This window comes from Hermetia illucens, chromosome 2 (assembly GCF_905115235.1).
Source record: "Hermetia illucens chromosome 2, iHerIll2.2.curated.20191125, whole genome shotgun sequence".
Classification (NCBI taxonomy): Eukaryota; Metazoa; Arthropoda; class Insecta; order Diptera; family Stratiomyidae; genus Hermetia; species Hermetia illucens.
The window spans coordinates 106644040-106662287 of NC_051850.1; the positions used below are offsets into that span (position 1 = coordinate 106644040).

The 18248-nt window shown below is 43.1% G+C and overlaps 1 protein-coding gene across 5 annotated transcripts in view; it reads left to right on the plus strand.

Annotated features, from left to right (window-relative positions):
- Positions 1–4395: 4395 nt before the first annotated feature.
- Positions 4396–18248, plus strand: part of LOC119647725 — a 253956-nt gene continuing 240103 nt past the window's right edge. For all 5 annotated transcript variants that reach the window (XM_038048824.1, XM_038048819.1, XM_038048826.1 and 2 more), the window contains exon 1: positions 4396–5344. The gene's annotated coding sequence lies outside the window, so the exon portion shown is untranslated. The remainder of the gene's footprint in view (positions 5345–18248) is intronic.

Below are 18248 nucleotides of genomic sequence, written 5' to 3' on the forward strand. Positions count from 1 at the left end.
AATGTCAGAGGGTCATGCATTCCCTACTTTAATTGTTCCCAAGTGAACCGTGTGCACGTCACAACATGCGGTTCGTGGTTTGCTAAGATTAGTGGCAGTATTGACAACAGACTGGTGGTTTGCATCTGGTTGCCGATAGTCTGAAAGTTAAGGACAAGCACATCGAATCCTGGCGTCTTCCCAAGATTCCCATGGACGACTGGTAAGGAGAAGAACCCCAGGCGAACGACTAATCTTTTCCACTCCATATAAATGAGAAATGCCAGTAGTCACTAAAAACTGGGTTTCAGAGTCAGTCAGAGTATTCCGCTCTGCGAAACCGGACTATAAACAACACCCAATCGACCCCGCGAACAAGTTATTGGAGGAGATGAAGATCGATGCTTTGGCGGGGACTGACGATTTCCCTAGGCGAGTGGAGCATGCTGAAATTGAAATTGCATTAATACAAGAACGATGGATCGGAGGAAGTCGAAATATGTAATGGTGCCAAAGTAAATATTACAATTTGTTCCACAGTACAAGGGACACTAATCAGGACAGACCTATAACATGTATTCGCAGCAGAAAGAGCCTGCATGCCTCTCTGTGACCTAAGATCCAGAATCACAACGGTGATCAAACTGGAACAGGCTGAGGTGACTTACATGGTTCACGAGCGATCAGCTCCACAAGAAAGCCCAACCTACTGTTAGGTTACGACGTCAATGTAGGGCATAAACTTTGGGGCAGTTCAGAAATCAACATACAAGGTAAGTTTCTCTTTGACTTTATTATTACCACATACCTATCGATGTCTACTAGCAGCACTGCACCAACGTTCCAATTCCCCAGCTCAGACGAGTGAAGAGAGGTCCTTCATATCACTTTACGAACCGACAGTAGAACTTTCAGAGCAGAGAACTGGAGAATGTGTGACCAGAGATCCTTTTCAGATCACAGTTGGATACTTCTCACTCTAAATCTCGCTATAGAAGACTTCTACCATTTCAGAAACTCCACTAGGATCGACTGGAGGAGGTTTGGTCAAGTTATCAAGAACAAACTGTCCAGTGTTCGAAATTGTGACATTGGAACGGTATACGAGCTGGAGTCAAAGATCGCTGGTCTTGAAAGGCATTTGAAATCACTTTCAAAGTCTCGTGCCTTCCAAAAAACAGCAAAAGACATTACCACCTTGGTGTCATAAAAATCTTCAAACTCCAGGAAGCTAAGAAGGGGGTTCTTTAAATCACCAACAGGCAAGGGCTGTCTGAAGAGGTATAAGTCGGCCATCAAGATTGCCAGGAAGCAGTCCTTGCTACAATATTATCAGAACATTGATAGCACCATCGAGTCTGCGGGACCCAGGAAAGTTCTGACCAAGAAACATTGGAGCCCATTATTTCGAAAAAAGTCGGAAGGCTCTTGGACCGAATCGTCTAATGAGACCATAGAGCAACGAGGGTGATTGTGGGTCAGAGTCTTGCTTGGAGGAAATGCAACCACAGTCGTGTGAGATTATCAAATCGGTAATTACAGAAAATAAAATCAATTGGGCTATAAACGCATATAAATCTTCGGTCCCAAATATCACAATGCCATATATGCTCCAGAAACAGCAAGAAAGGGTTGTTCCGTGACTTATAAACATTTACCGGACCTACATTTTTTTTCCGATATGTACCGCTCTGCGGAAATGGGCAAGCGCCATAGTTTACCGAAGGGCTTTTGATCAATTAGCAACACCTCTTCCCTGTTGAAGACTCTAGAGCGCATCCTGCACATTCACTTAAGGAGAATGAGAATCATGGAAGGGACGCCCTTCTTCAAGTCTTAGTACCTCAAATTCAAATCCACACAGAAAACGCTCTTAACGAGATACGTAGCACAGTTGAGCTGTCGCTCTACTACAAGTCATATACCTGAATATAGAGGAAGCATTCAACAACGTTAGTGCCAAAGCTATCAAGGAAGCTATAACCAGAATAGGATTGGAGGGGTGTCTAACGCTACGTACTATTCAACGTACCCATGCTAGAAGCCAGGATAATCAAATATTATCTGGGACTATAGCTACTTGACTAGTGCAATGAGTAGTGGGACGCCCTAGGAGAATGCTCATTCCTCCAACTGAATCCTAAGTTAAATTGAAGATTAAAGGTTAAGAAGATTTGTAGAGTATTCTACGCCTGCAAGAGGAAAATGGGGTCTTTGGCCGGGAAAAGTTCTCCGAATGTACATAGCCGTGGTTCATCTTCGTAAGTGCGGAGCAAGGAGTGCAATAGAATCATTAGGGGCGCAATCTATTCGCACTACTTAGGAACTGCTGGCTTTAGATGGCGAAGGATCACAACCTATACGAAGTCAAAGTGAACGCTCGCAAATGCATACAGGTTTGCAACGATTTGCATGGGGCAACAGCGCATAGGGGACCATGACGCCAGATTCGCATACCCAACAATTAACACTGCCGAAACTGCGTAAAGGAGGGCAAAACTCTCAGGCTACACGTTTGCGAATCGCGACTCTAGTTAGAGCCAGGCTGGGGAACAAAGTAAATAATTCTTTAAGAACCTGAACTAGAGATATTTGCAGGCTGGAGGTTACTATCCTTCGTGAATGCTACGGGCTGCCTCTGAAAATCAGAGTCTGCTCCCGTTCCTCTTCCCACAGCAGTCATGGTATTATGAGTTTGTGACGTCAAAAGGGCCTACCGCAGCGCTAATAGGAATTCAAATTGCCCTGATCCAAACCAAGTTTGACCACGCCACACCGACTCACCTGGTATGCATTGTGGGAACATCTAGTATCAGAGAAACTTGTACCCTGGGTCAAATCGCTCTGCTATAATTTGAAGAATATGTAAAGTTTGGAATGTGGTAGGTATATTGAAACCGCACCGTTTCTCTGTCGGTGCGGTCAATGAAGCGCCATTCCGCCATTCCTCTTTGTTCTTGTCATGGGCACCCAGTGTCATGTACATTGATTTATGATGGTTTTCTAACATAACTCCCACAACGAAGCTGATTTTGAGCAATTTGCCTAAAATATAATTTTTCTACAATCTGAGTAAGGGCCTCCGTTTCCATGAGTGGATGAAACGGTTCCGTAGAAACTACAGGTCTACAAGAAAAGGTTCCAGAGGAAGATTGTCAATCATAGCATACTGCTTGAGTAATTTGACGACAAAAATTAATTCAATTTTATGTAGAGAATCAGTATCTGCGTGTTAGGACGGTAAGTCATTTCATTCGCGAGAAATGAAACTTTATCGGATTTGATAATAATAATAATCGTTGGCACAACAATCCATATTGGATCAGGGCCTTGAAATGTGTTAGAGCACTTCATTCAAGACCGTAACGGTACACTACAGAATACTGTCGGATTTGATACAGCTGTAAAAATCGAGGTAAAGCATTTCCTCCAAATCACCAGTATTGACGAGAAAAAGATAGTTAATGGTCTTCAGTGGACCATTAGAAGACTTAAGACTCCGACGACTCCAAGGCGAAAGCGAAAATAATAATAATAATCGTTGGCGCAACAATCTTTATTGGATCAGGGCCTTGAAGTGTGTTAGAGCACTTCATTCAAGACCGTACCGGTATACAGGATTACAGCACCCTATAGGAGGCAATGTGGTCAGCATTGCGCTCGGAAGCGGAAATAAGCCACAATAAAAATATGTTTGTTGCTGCTCAATGGTAGTCCAACTAATCTTATAGGTCTTCTATTGAAGAATGTGGTCTAAATGATCTAAATGATATACACCGCTACAGTTACCGAAACTATGTGCCGCATCGAGCAAGGCATTGTCAGAGTTCTCGATCGTAATGTTTCACTCGTCCGTGCACGACACCCGGGCATAATCGGTTTATGTACTGTACGTCATAGGAGTGGGTAGTGTCGCAACCCGAAATTCTATGAATTTATAAAAGTCGATTCCTCGGAAGACCGCAATTTTTCATTTCCGCTACCCTTCCATTATCGAGGAAGACTAAGTGGCCAACCGAAGGCCATACCAAATGGCTAGCTTTTCTAGATGCCAAGTTGATGCTTGGTTCGAAATTGGAGAATTTTCATGGACGAATTGTCTAACGATGTCCTCCCTCATTTATCGAGAATGGCTTTTCATTTTATATCCGTTTTTCATTAATGACTTGGTTCTTCTTTTAAACACTGAAGTTAACCGGTAAATATCAGAATCTACGGCATTGCTGCTCACATATTCTCATTTCAGTGCTTCAATAGAAAATCCCAACTCATTGAATTTTTCTCTACACATGGCAGCATTCTTAGCGAAGAAATTTCCCTCAAGCCGTCAATTTGTCAGCTGACTTCTCGTGCTGGCAATGCCGTTTAGTTTACAAACAAAACGAATGCTCGCCCCACCTGAGCGTGTGTTGGTGGTGGTCTTCTTTCGCCAACCGTTCGCAGAAAGCAGCGAAAAGCAGAAAGTGGTGAGCTCCGCAAACGCTGGCAAATTGTCGTCGCCTTCGTTGTTCAAAATCGACTACGGATCGGTTCCTCCGCAAGAATAGTGCAAATTGTCGGTGTTCCCTCGCCGGTGCGTGGTGCAAGCCTAACATTTCCGCGTTGTGCGACCCGCTTCTAGCGCCGCTGATCTCGTCCGGGTCAACCGCAGTCAAATTCAGGATATTGGCCAGCTGTGGCCGCTTCAGCGAAGTCTGTTTGCTATTTATCGGCTCGAGGGATTCTGAGGAAAGCAGCTTCCTCGCTCGCGCACCCTTCCCGCGTCCCCCCGCCGCCGCCGTCGAGAGTGTTGTGTCTGACGACACGACGACATCGAGTTTATTGCCCCTGCTTGCCTGCCATCGTTCGCCAGCTTGCCGTGCGCTTCTGCAACGCAAAATCACGGAATCTCTGCCAAGGTAGCGGCTGAGCGACGGTCGCCAGCAGCTTCTTGCGCCGCCTGAGCAGCTCTTCTTGGGGTTCGCCCGTCGTGGCCTCGCAGGCCGCAGTTGCCATCGAGTGGTCGAGAGCAGGAAACAAATCGACCGTCCAAGTGTCGCCGAGTTGTGAGATGTCAAAGTGCGCCGCGGTCCAGGACGTGTAGGAAAATTGACCGCCCGGAAAAGAGGCCGCCGTGGACGCTGAGTGCCCCGAACCGAGTGCCAAATTGTCTGAATTGGGTGCAGACACCCGTGCGGAACCCGAGGCGGACCCGGTTGCCGAGTTTTCATTCAGAAGTTGTGCCAATTCGCGGAGTGCGATTGAGTGAGTGCAAGTGCCCGTTTTCCGCCGTGCCAGGCCAGTGATGCTCTAAATCAACACTTTCTGGGATAGTTTCTGTTGTTTGGATATTTTCAGCGCTAGGAAGCTCTCCTGCGACTACTGCGTGAGTATAAACTTTTATATTTGCAAGGAATGTGGCGGCCAGCGGAGTCCTCGTCTGCCACTATGGATTTTTGGGTGGGACATGGATTTTTCTTGCGAAGAAGACTCTGGGGCGACGTGGATGTCGACGGCGACGGCACGAGCCTGCAGGGCGCATGAATCCCTTTTCCTAGTCAATGAAACGCCGCGAGTGGGGCGAGGAGCGTCGATGATGTACTGCTCCATCTTTTCTGCTGCCGCGAGTACGCGGGGCGGAGGGGATGTCGCGTAAACTCTTGAATTGTGAAACTATCCAAGTGCATCGACAAGAAATGCAAAGTGCATTGTCGTAGTTGTTGTTGTTGGGCTGCGTTGCATCGTCAAGTGTTTGGCCGGGGAAAGGTGGAGATCTTGAACGCTCTCGTAGTGATTTTGCCAGGTGATTGCTAGAACTTCGAGTATCCCACAGCATGGCGGAGATAATTAGTTCGTAGTCGTCTGGAGATTTTAGCATTGTGCGTGGTTCTTGTGATATTTTGTCAATTGGATGAACGCGCATCCGGAACCCTAGTTGGAAAACGGAACTGTCAAAACCAAGGACGCAAACCTGTTTGGTTGATAACATGTCGAGGTCCACCGGAAGTTTGGGAGAATTGTTAATAACTCGGTGACCGGATTGCCTCCTTTTCAACAATATCCTCTGCAAGTCCAATCCGCGACTTTGGAAATCAATTTTCTTCAAAATCGAGTTGCTGATTATGCAGATGTAGTTATCGCGGTTGCTACCCTGATCAACTTCTTGGAGATTGATTTTGGTAGTCACCGCTCTGAAATTATGTGCCGCATTTTGTTATATATTTATATATGGCGAATTTAATCTCCTCCTGTCGTTGGATATCATCCATCAATCAGATTAGATGACCGACTTACATTGTGTTCACCAGAAAATTTAAGGGGTTTGATGAGTTTAAGTGACGTAGGCAATCATTTTGTGTTAGCCTTCGTTCATACATACTTCGTTTGGCTCATCAAATTGAATTCGAAACGTTGTAACCGTTGTCATCTTCAATAGTCTTTTGTTATGGGAGCAACAAAACTTCGGGACCCCGTCAAAGAATATTGACACAACTGCATCGCCGTCAGAAGCGCCTCTGCCTCTGATACTGCTTGTTAAATCTGTTGATTTGGTTGGCAGCACTCTAATGAATACGTACGTATTTTGAGAATAAAGAAAACGTCCGATGCTTACGGTATTCAATTAACTTTTCATCCAATTCAACATTCAAAATTTTACAACGGGCCATTTTCAAAGGGAGAGTTCATAGGATCCTAAGATTTTTCAAATTACTTCATGTTTCCTGGTTCCTCCTTTTCGTATTGCTTTTTAAGGTTTTGCTGAAGACAAAACTTTCTTAAAGTCGGTTTGGCACATCCGTTTCCTCAAAAACGGTTACTCCTGTTACGAAATTTAGCGGGGAGGTAGGAACTGCGAATTTCCTTGCATGCAATGAGTAACACCACTTTACTTTGAGTTTACGGGGGGTTATCTTGCATGCAAAAGTGAGGTGTACATGTTTTTCACCGAATATAGTCCCTTAGGATATCAAACGAAAGATCTCGATTAATACTTCCCGAAAGTTTTATTAGTTTTGTTATTGGTTACAAACGGGAGAAGTAAGGGGTCTGAAATAGATCAATTGTTCTGAGGAATCGTTGTCAGAAACTACTTAAAAATCTGAAAAAAGTTGTTTTGTTCCGTGTACATGGTACCTAGGCCTCTACTCCTCGTTACGATATCTACTCAAATAAAGTTAATAATATTATATTATTTTGAAAATTTACTGTTAAACCCATTATTTTAGTTTAGTATAGTGGGGACGCCGCCGCTCCAAGCACTCAGATCTTTGCTAGTACAATTACTATCCCCGTAGATCGCCTATATATTGGCCTTTCGCCGACGACGTTCGCAGGATTTCGTGAATGCAAGAACATTCTCCAGAGGCAGACAATGAGCAGACTCTTCGTAGAAAAACCCTTACCAAAATATTTTTGTCTGAGGAGCCCGGGCAGCTGCATACGAAGTGCAGGATCTCTTCTTCCTCCTCACATGGGCTGCATATGGCCGAGAACACTACTCCGATTTTTCCAGGTAGTAGTTTAAGGGGCAGTGTCCCGTTAAAAGCCCTAATAGGATTTTCATGAACCACTTCTTAAGGGACAATAAAAATGCCGCTCTAGCGGCCCCGGGTTCATTCGTAAAGATTTTGACCTGCCGGCAGAAGTTCAAATTTCTCTATTTGGCTACGTGGATTCTTGCCATTTCTCCCTTCAGAGTAGACTTGGCAGTAGATGGCCGCATGCCAAAGGCTGGTTCTGGATTCAGAACCTTAACCAGCCAGTCTGGCAGCTTCCTCATTACCAGCGATGTTTGGTACCCACAACATGAAGGTTTCTTTCAACCGACCAAGATTCAGCAGCACCTGATGACAACTCCGCACCAACTATATCGTTGCTGTTTAGTGCTGATAATGCTGCCCCACTGTCGTCACTTTTCCGGGAGGTCGAGCCAGTTCCATAATCGGATTTTTCGAGAATACCTCTCCGCCCGCTTCGTTTGTTCCCAAACTTTCTTAACATCCGGTTCACGAGCGACGATAGTGCGGAAAGTTCCCGGCCTATCGACTCTTCTTCCTGGACCTCAGCACCATTGCACTTCCCTTCTGTAGCCAGAGAAAGCACTTTCTAAACAATAGTAGGTCGGAAACCCTCTTCAACCCTGGGTTGTTGTCGGGGCTTCAGGGGTTTTCATTCAGCGAACGAGACACAACAAGTATAGAATGTTCTTTTCCCTATTGAGTGGTAAAAGGCTTCAACGCCTTTGGGTAGTTTAATTTGTAGTAAGTAGTAGTTTAAGAGCCGCATGCAATTTATCGTATGTATGTGAATAGTGCTAATTTGAAAATACTGCCTTTGCCCAAGCAGTTCCTACAAAGCCACAAGAAAGTTTGGGAGGATTTCTCCACTTTCATCATCATCAACGGCACAACAACCGGTATCCGGTCTAGGCCTGCCTTAATAAGGAACTCCAGACATCCCGGTTTTGCGCCGAGGTCCACCAATTCGATATCCCTAAAAGCTGTCTGGCGTCCTGACCTACGCCATCGCTCCATCTTAGGCAGGGTCTGCTTCGTCTTCATTTTCTACCATAGATATTGCCCTTATAGACTTTCCGGGCTGGATCATCCTCATCCATACGGATTAAATGACCCGCCCACCGTAACCTATTGAGCCGGATTTTATCCACAACCTGATGGTCATGGTATCGCTCATAGATTTTATCGTTATATAGGCTACGGGGGGGACGAACAATTCTTCGGAGGATTCTTCTCTCGAACGTGGCCATGAGTTCGCAATTCTTCTTGCTAAGAACCCAAGTCTCTGAGGAATACATGAGGACTGGCAAGACCATTGTCTTGTACAGTAAGAGCGTTGACCCTATGGTGAGACGTTTCGAGCGGAACAGTTTTTGTAAACTGAAATAGGCTCTGTTGGCTGACAACAACCGTGCGTGGATTTCATCATCGTAGCTGTTATCGGTTGTGATTTTCGACCCTAAATAGAAGAAATTATCAACGGTCTCAAGGGTTTTCGGTGCTGACGTTGCCACCATATACTTTGTCTTGCCTTCATAGATGTGCAGCCCAGGTAATCTCGCGCCGCCTGCTCGATCTGGATGAAGGCAGTTTGTACGTCTCGGGTGGTTCTTCCCATGATGTCGATATCGTCATCATAGGCCAGTAGTTGGGTGGAGTTAAAGAGGATCGTACCCCTTGCATTTACCTCAGCATCACGGATCACTTTCTCGAGGGCCAGGTTAAAGAGGACGCATGATAGGGCATCCCCTTGTTGTAGACTGTTGTTGAAGTCGAATGGTCTTGAGAGTGATTCTGCTGCTTTTATCTGGCCTCGCACATTGGACAGGGTCAGCCTAGTCAGTCTTATAAGTTTCGTCGGGATATCGAATTCTCTCATGGCCGTTTACAGTTTTACCCTGGCTATGCTATCATAGGCGGCTTTAAAGTCAATGAATAGATGGTGCAACTGTTATCCATATTCCAACAGTTTTCCCATCGCTTGCCGCAGAGGGAAAATCCGACCTATTGCTGATTTGCCCGGAGTGAAGCCTCTTTGGTATGGGCCAATGATGTTCTGGGCGTATGGGGCTATCCCGCCTAGCAAGATAGCGGAGAATATCTTATAGATGGTACTTAGCAGCGTGATACCTCTATAATTGCTGCACTGTGTGATATCTCCCTTTTTATGTATGAGACAGATTATGCCTCGTTGCCAATCGTCAGGCATTGATTCGCTGTCCCATACCTTGAGCACAAGTTGATGAACTGGTCGCCTCCATATTCAACCAATTCGGCTGTAACTCCATCGGCTTCTGGCGACTTATGATTTTTTAGCCGATGAATTGCACGGACTGTTTTTATACTTGGTGGTGGCAGTATATGTCCGTCGTCTTCATTGGGGGGTCTCCAACTCGCCGATGTTCTGGTTGTTCAATAGGTCATCAAAGTACTCAACCCATCGCTCCGATATGCCCCTTCTGTCGGCAATCAGATTGCCCTCTTGGTTTCGGCAGGATGAGCATCGAGGTGTATAAGGCTTCATCCTGCTGACTTGTTGGTAAAACTTCCGCGCCTGGTGCGGTTGCTTCCTGTACTTTTGCAGTTCACAGACCTGTTGGTTCTCCCAGGCTTTCTTTTTCCGTCTGTGAAGTCGCTTCTCCGCTCGACGGAGTTCATGATAAGTCTCTGCGTGTGCCCGCGTTCTTTGAGAATGCAACATTACTCGGTATGCGGCATTCTCCCGTTCCGTTGCTAGCTTACGTTCATCGTCAAGCCATTCCGACTCTTTGCGGCTTTTTCGACGTTTTTCAGGTGGTTGTGAAGATCATTTGTTGATGCTTCATCTCCAGGTCCTCTGTTGACTGCACTTTGGAAAGAGAAAATAAGCAATCACTGCAAATATTGCTCGTGAATTCTACCTGGAACTATGGAGAGGAAGCTTTTTCCATTTGATTGAAAATCATCGTTGCTGCTTCTTTCATAGAATTCAAAAAGAAACTGAAAGCCATCTCCCCATCCGGGGATTCTTGATAATGGTATACTTTCTATGCCACAATAGATTCTTTGCATATTCTCGCATTCTGCTAAAGCATCTTTAATAAATCCATAGTTGATGCTGGGTGACCGCGATTTGGAACACGGAATCCATAAAGTAGCGAAGAACAAAAGCAACAATGTTATGTTGTCACCCTAGATTCTTCTTCTTCTCTTCGCAAAAGCGTCTTCATGATGATCATTTGGACGACCTTGTGCTCTTCTTTAGAGTCTTTTAAGCCTCTTTGTACCGAATTCAGCAAGCGGATGAATCAGACTTTAAAGCTGAATTGAGGAGCACCTTTGTCGTTCTCCTCTGTTTCGCCATTCCTAGTTCCACCGTGGTGTTTTTCGCTTCTATGCCATCATGAGTAGACAGCTCTCTTCGAAAGCTTCTCTCATGCTGGTTGTGTTCATTTGGGTTGTTTTCTCAATTCCAGAAATCGAATGGAATGCCACCGTGATGTCGATGACATCTTGCTTGATCACGTCCGAATTGAGTTTCGCAACTACTCCGTCCTTCATTCCAACTGCATTTGTGTCATAAATAATCATATTGATACTGCTCCATGTATTGTATTCATCCAACAAGGCTTGCAAAGGAATAAAAATATCGTTAGCTGACTCGCTGTCACAAACCAAAACACCTGCAGGGTCTTTGTAGAATTTTTGAGACAAACCACCTGATATTTATTATTTTTGATTCTCTTTCCATCAAAATGCAAATAAAGTTCCTCTTCAGCGACAAAAAAAACTGAAATCTTTTCAAACTGCTCCTCGTCCATCTATTTTTTCATCTCTGCAACCATGGGTCGGGGCTTCGAAGTAGTTTTTGAATATCAAATGAGTAATGACAAATGTATAAAATACATTAATAAAATTTGATATCAACAATGTCGTTTCTTAGGTGTAAATCCAATATAAAGTTGCTATTTTGTTTAGCCCTCACAACCTAACCATATAATTGGCTGCCTTTCCTTGCTATCCGCAGTTCATCAACTACAATAACAGAAAATTCAAAATTTGAAAAAAAGTCAAAAAAATTGTCATAGCCCTACCATACATGTGTCTAGATTAAATGCTGATGCTTCAAGTTTAGGTAGTGTGAACCTTGTGTGCACATTGGTGCAGTATATTTGAAGTTAGGGTAAAGGAAAAATTTGGGCTTAAAAACTCGTGAAGGAAAAACCTTGTAGATTGTACTGGAGAACGACGTGTTGAGGATTTAAAGTGCACGCTCCATCCAGTGGTCGTCATTCATTTACCGTGGGAGTACGTTAACCCTGTACTGATATCATTCAGGACCTCATCTCGTGTTCCTCGGGGGAGATTATGAATGGTGGTTTTCATTCTGTTTGTATACGTGTAGTGTGGTCATAGAATTAATTGGTTGAGAGGCTGGCAGTCGGTGGTAAAAGGGTGATATTTTGGGGAGGTGTGATGTTGATCTCCCGTTTTGAGATACCTATGTGGAACTTGGGTCACTGGGGTATACAAGGCATGAATCTTTGTGTAAATTGCTGAGAGTGGCTTTTAGGAGACTGTGGGTGATATCCAGAGGTTATAGGCAAATTTAGTCCGTTGTTCTTATTTTTGTTGACGAACAGAAAAAGGATATATGCTCTATGTGGATATTTACTCCTTTCAGGCAGCTGAAAGATCGCACTATGCTGAGAACGTGCGTCCACTCAATAGATGGGTGGCTAATAGATATACAAATGAGCACCATGGAGACAAACACAAAAGTCGAATATGCATTATGCAATGGTAAGGTAGGAAAGGTGGATTCATAAGAGTAGGAAGTAAAATTTAGCGGAATTCTAGCATTAAATGGAAACAGTCTGTCATCATTCATTGATGTTTAAAATTTCGTTGAGTTCATATGAAAGGTCTCGGTTAGTACTTTCGGTCCGGTCTTATTTTTAACATTTGTTGGAAAGGTGGGAAGTGTGGGGGGTCGAAAGTGATAATTTCTTTTACGGACCCCTTCTAAGAAACTAACTAACCGAAAAATCTGAAAAAAAATCAAGAAGCTGCCATTATATGGTGCCTGGACCCGAAAATACTCTTCATGTCAGTGTCTGTTCAAATTCAGTTAATAATAGTATATTACCATTATTTTTAGTAATTGACTGCAAAACCTCCTTCAGCTCATCCTAGAATCATATTTTGCAGCAATATAGGCTATAATAGAAAGCATGATCCTACCGTTCACACCCCTACAAAGGAGACTGCAGTTGAGCGGACCCTCGAAGCTTGTCCCAAGTATGATATCAAAATCATACTTGGAGATTTCAACAATCAAGTAGGGACGGAGGCCGTATTCAGGCGATACGTCGGCTCCTATAGCTTACATAAAGATGCCAATGATAACGGATTGCGGATTATTCAGTTAGCAGCATCGCACGAAATGGTTGTTGGAAGTACCTAGTTTGCGCGGAAAGCGGTCCTCAAACATAAGTGGGCCTCCCCAGACGGGATCACTTTCAACCAAATTGACCACGTGCTGATTGAACGCCGCGATCTCTCAGCCTTGATGAATATCAGAACATATAGAGGGCCAAAATAGACTCGGATCCCTATCTCCTTGGCATGGTGCTCCGAGCTCGAATTACGACACCACCTACAATCCCCTCTGACAATCAGGTGAAAGTGAATACTGAATTCATTCACAACACATCCCTCCGTAACACTTATAAGGGGGAAATGGATGCCACAATAACCGCAGCTAGATGTCCTGGAGATAAAGCATCAACAAATGATCTTCACAACCAGAGAGCGTTGTAATTGATACGGCCACAAACATACTTGGCCCCAACCGCAAGAAAAGTCGGAACGGCTGGTTTGACAATGAATGTTAGCTAGCAACGGAACGGAAGAATGCTGCATACCGAGTAATGCTGCATTCTCAAAGAAGGCAGGCACGCGCAGAGACCTACCAAGAACTCCGTCGTGCGGAGAAGCGACGATTGTAAGAAGGTTGCTTCTCCTTTTCACTTTGCATCTGAAGACTCTCCACAAATGTGTGTTAAGATATTTATTATGAGCGCTTCATCAGTACAGCTAGACTTCGTCTAGATTGCTATTACAGTCAGTGCTGTATCATCTTTGTAACCCACTATAGTCAGAAACCTGAAAATTAAATACACATTGTACGTAATGTTCCACAGCAGTGGGCTCAGTACGGGGCTATATGGGACAACCTCGGTGACAACATACTCTTGGAGTCTGTCATTAGTGCCATACAAGAGCCTTCTTTCGAATCGAACGTAACATATTTCTCAAGTCCAGAGTGACCACCACGGTTGTTACTATCCTTTCCGTGAATCGCGTTTTCGGTGAAGCCAATACTCAATTTGGTCACCTCAGTCGCATAGTGTCTAGAAGACAAGGGTCTATAGGGGGATGACTTGCCTAGAGGTTCGCCAGCTTTAGGTAGCAGTATCAGCTTCTATCGGTTTCACACTACAGGAAATACCTCCTTAGACGTATACCCGTCGAACAACTCATCAGCGAATATGTTCCTATTCGGTATACGGGCCAGTGTTAAGTGAGAGTTCGATTGACCGTAATTCATCTTTCAAGCGAAATACGAAATTCAGGGTTTTTTCAGAGTCCCCCACTAGTTGATTTTTTAAGTTGAGAAGCATTAATGCTTCGTGCCATGTATCCATTACAGCATTAAGTTATGTAGCTTTGGCAGATTATCTAATAATTTTATTTGTCAGCCCCCTATCTATCTATATTTGACTGAGTTTTAAACAGGAAGTGGGTTTTATGTCTATAGAAGTCGATACTAGTCTGCTGCTCATTTATATTTCCATTAGAGTCCTGTAAAAAATTACACATTTGTGATTCTCTTAAAATGCTGCAACCACGATACAATCAATGGCTTGGTAAATATCGGGAATCCGCATGTCGTATCATTCATGCATAAATATCAAATTAATAATGTTGCTATTTGCCAATCAATCAAAGGATCACATTCGTTGGCCTTTCCAGACGAGGCTTGTTAGGTTGTTGGGTTTACAACATTTGATTACTTTCCCTTCAACACTTATAAATTCGCGTAGACTTTCATTGCATGTGCAGGATTCAGCCTTGAAAATATCCACATGATTTGTTTAGATAGGATTTCGATGAGCGGAATGAAATATGAAAGTCGGAATTGCATTGTAATCTGCGTTGTCTTTATCCAATCAATGAAATTTGTATCGAATTATATGGGTTTGCTGTCCTTCGGCGTGCAGCAGTCAATTATTCTTGTGGCAAATGGAGAAAGCAACTATAAAATTTGATGAGTTATTTTTCTCTCGTAATCAAATAAATTGAGAGGGTCGATTTTATGCGAGGTTATACCTCCATTTGAAAGTAGAAGTATTTTAATGATGTTGCCATGGTGCTTCCTATTTGCCAGCTATGCTGATTTATAATTTGCAATCCGTTGGCAAAAAATAACTAAAAAATCAAAATCGATTGAGTTGTGCTGTCCTTATCAAGCGTACAATGCATGGTGATTGCTCGCGAAAGGCCTAGCCACTCAACATATTACTGCATAGGTGGGTGTTCTGTTGTTCATCCAGATGTAAGAATTTCATTTAGGGGAATTGAATATATTACAGCGGTTGGAGCGAAATTCCTTCCTTGGATTTGTCAATCAATTTGAATTTTTTTTAAAGATGTTTTGAAGGACAGGACTAAAAAGCCGCCATCCACATTCCGTTCTGTCAGTTACGCCGCATTCGGCCGCCAGTTGAACTGAAAGCACTATCCACATATCGGAAAGCCAAGCGGCATCATTAGTTCATCTCTGGACATAAAGGCTTAAAATTCTTCCTCACAGTCTAAACAAACATGTCTGGCTGGTTGACCGAATCATTTCTCATTCTATCACCGGTTGTCAGTCAAAATTGACAGACCAATTGCTTCCCGTCCACGTTACGGCCGCGGGAAAACTACGGAGTCCTTAGGCATAACTGATAGGTCGAACTGAACCTGGATGGCGGGTTTTACAAACAACAAAGTTTATTTATGTGAAAAGTTCCATCTAGATGTGAGGCTGAGAGGATAATTCACTAGGCTCATCTGATCAAGCCCACCCTGGGTGGTGTGTTTCCACTACGTGACCCCAAGGCAGTCCAGTTGTGGGCGGCTGCTTCGCCTTCCTCATTGTAGTCTTCTTCGGTCTTCTTTATAGATACTCTTGGTGTTCAGTTGCTTCCGTAGAAGACAGTGACTGGTGATTAGACATGCCTGGGTCTTCATTTTCACGTTTGCTTAATTCCAGTGTTTCCGACATGCTATGCTTCTATGATAGTCTCCCATCGATGAGCTAATTTCTTGAACTTCTAATCTCGTATGATTCTTACAACTACCGTTTCACTAATTCTAAGTGCAGGCTTCGGCTTTACAAATGATGTTTGGGATTCCTTCCACCCTACCATTACTGACTGACTATGAGGTTTTATTGGCGTACCCTTACTTTTGGTTTGGGGTGACGTGATAGCTTTTATTGCCCTCTATTATAGAGAATATGGATTTATTATAGAGAATATGAATTACCGTGGTCTTGATTTTGGAATCAAAGCAATGTTTTAGTGGCGTAAAATTGCTACTCGCCTCAAGGATTGAGTTTTTGATTATGCCGTTTGGTTGAAATCTGTACCCTGCAATCCTTTGCCTGTAACTCTCAGTTTCTCCAGGGCAACGCATGAAACTTCACGCGTAATAAAGGCAAGCGGTGTTACCGTTTTCAGAAAAAAACTATTTTCTGGAACTGGTAGATTTTTTGCACCAAGGAGTAACCGTTAATGTAAACGTATACATTGAGACATTGAAGAGGTTGCAAGTTGCCATTATAGAGCCACTGATAAAAACGCTCGTTATTATGTAGGCATAAATGTGTTAAACAAGAAAGTTCCGGTTTCCTCAGCTAAAGCCCTGCTGAGAGTAAGGCAGTAAATGAACTGAAATAATTTAAATGGGAAGTGATGGACTATTCACCTTATATTCCAGATCTGGTATCCGCAGACTGCTTCCTCTTTGCCTATTTGAAAAGAGACATCGCTGGATATCGATTTAACGATTTCTATCAAGTTTAAAAAAAAGTGCAAATGTAACATTGGCACGACCAGGGACACGCAGGAGAAGAAGATGATTCCGGGGCTTAAAGAAAAGCGAATATACTATGCATATTTCATATATTATATTAAAACGAACAAAGGGAATGCACTGGTTGTATTGGACAAAGAGGACTACGAGGAATGGATGAAGGATATGGAAGAGAATGTACTGAAAACTTAACAAACAGTATTCTGGTTAAGGAAACGCCTACTGTAGTCGAAAACTGTCTACATTAACAAGAATATCCACTATGGGAAAGTAAAGTGATACAATACATGAATCTAGATAGAATTTGCGTGGGAAAATTATAGGCAACTGATGGGCAAACTTTCTTGCCATTATTAGAAAAGATGGTGGAGAAACTTTCAATTCTCACAGTAGAATACATCATATTGAATTCACCATTGAAGTGGAAAAATGAAGACCACTATCATTTTTAGATCTATGCATTAGTGAGAGGGAAACATAAAACATTACAAATGGGTATCTATAAGAGACTGACAGATGTCAAAAGGGCGATCCTCAACACATCGTACCACACTCATCAGTACAATGTCGCCTATTTTGGCCAAATGGTCGAGCGCTCTGCTCAAATCTCGAAGGGTGTGATGAGAGACACCATACATATTCTGACAGCCGCCAGACTTAACGAGTACGCCGACAGGACTATCGAGAGAGATATAAGAGAACTGTTAACCAAATTAGAGCGTTTTAGTAAAGCTATACAACTAAAAAATAAAAAAAAGTCAAAGTCATTTCCATTTTACTAAATTTTTATTTTCAGCCTTCTGTCTTTCAAACGAAAGCACTAAAGAAGGCGGCAGGTAGTCGCTAAAATATGCATATTTGCTGAAAATAAAAATTTCGGTGGTTAGAGCGCTAGGCTGTCGCAGCCGAAGATCGCCATTCAAATCTCGCTGTTGGGGGAGAGACTAGATGCCCGATACCACCAACTCAAGTGTGAATGAGCAGTTGAGGCAAATCAGGGTAATAATCTCTTGCGAACGTACTGTTGACCACATTGCCTTTTATAGTGTCCTGTTGCATATCCTTTACGTTCTTGGATGAAGTGTTCTTGCCTTGCTTCAAGGCCCTGATCGAATTGGATTGTCAGACCAACGATTATTATATTATATTTTATTGAACATCGTTTTTAGTAGAAAGAATAATCAGTTTAAAACTCTGCTGGTATCAACCAAAGCATCAAGTCTGAAGTACGCAACATTTTTTGCATCTGTTATAATAAAGTGTATATTGAGCAGAAGGTCGCTTTAATCACGTCTCGGTGAACACCTGAAGTACTTCCAGGTGGCAAAAAATGAGACCGACAGGTTTTCCCAGAGAGCTTTTCTCATTTAGCCCAAAGACCAGAAGAATTACTTTAAACTTAGGGAAGATAACGAAAATGATAAGATGTATGGATAGATATGCAGATTATATGATATATGGATAGATATGGAGATATATGGAGAAAAATATGTATGGATAAAACCAAAAGAATGCTTGCTGCAACTTCGTGATGCTACTTTTAGTCCTCATGATTCGATTTGAAACTGAATAAATGTCACCGGCCTTGTTTAGGTATTTCCTGGGTAATAATGTTAGGATACAGGGTTCTGCATCCAAGGCAAAATA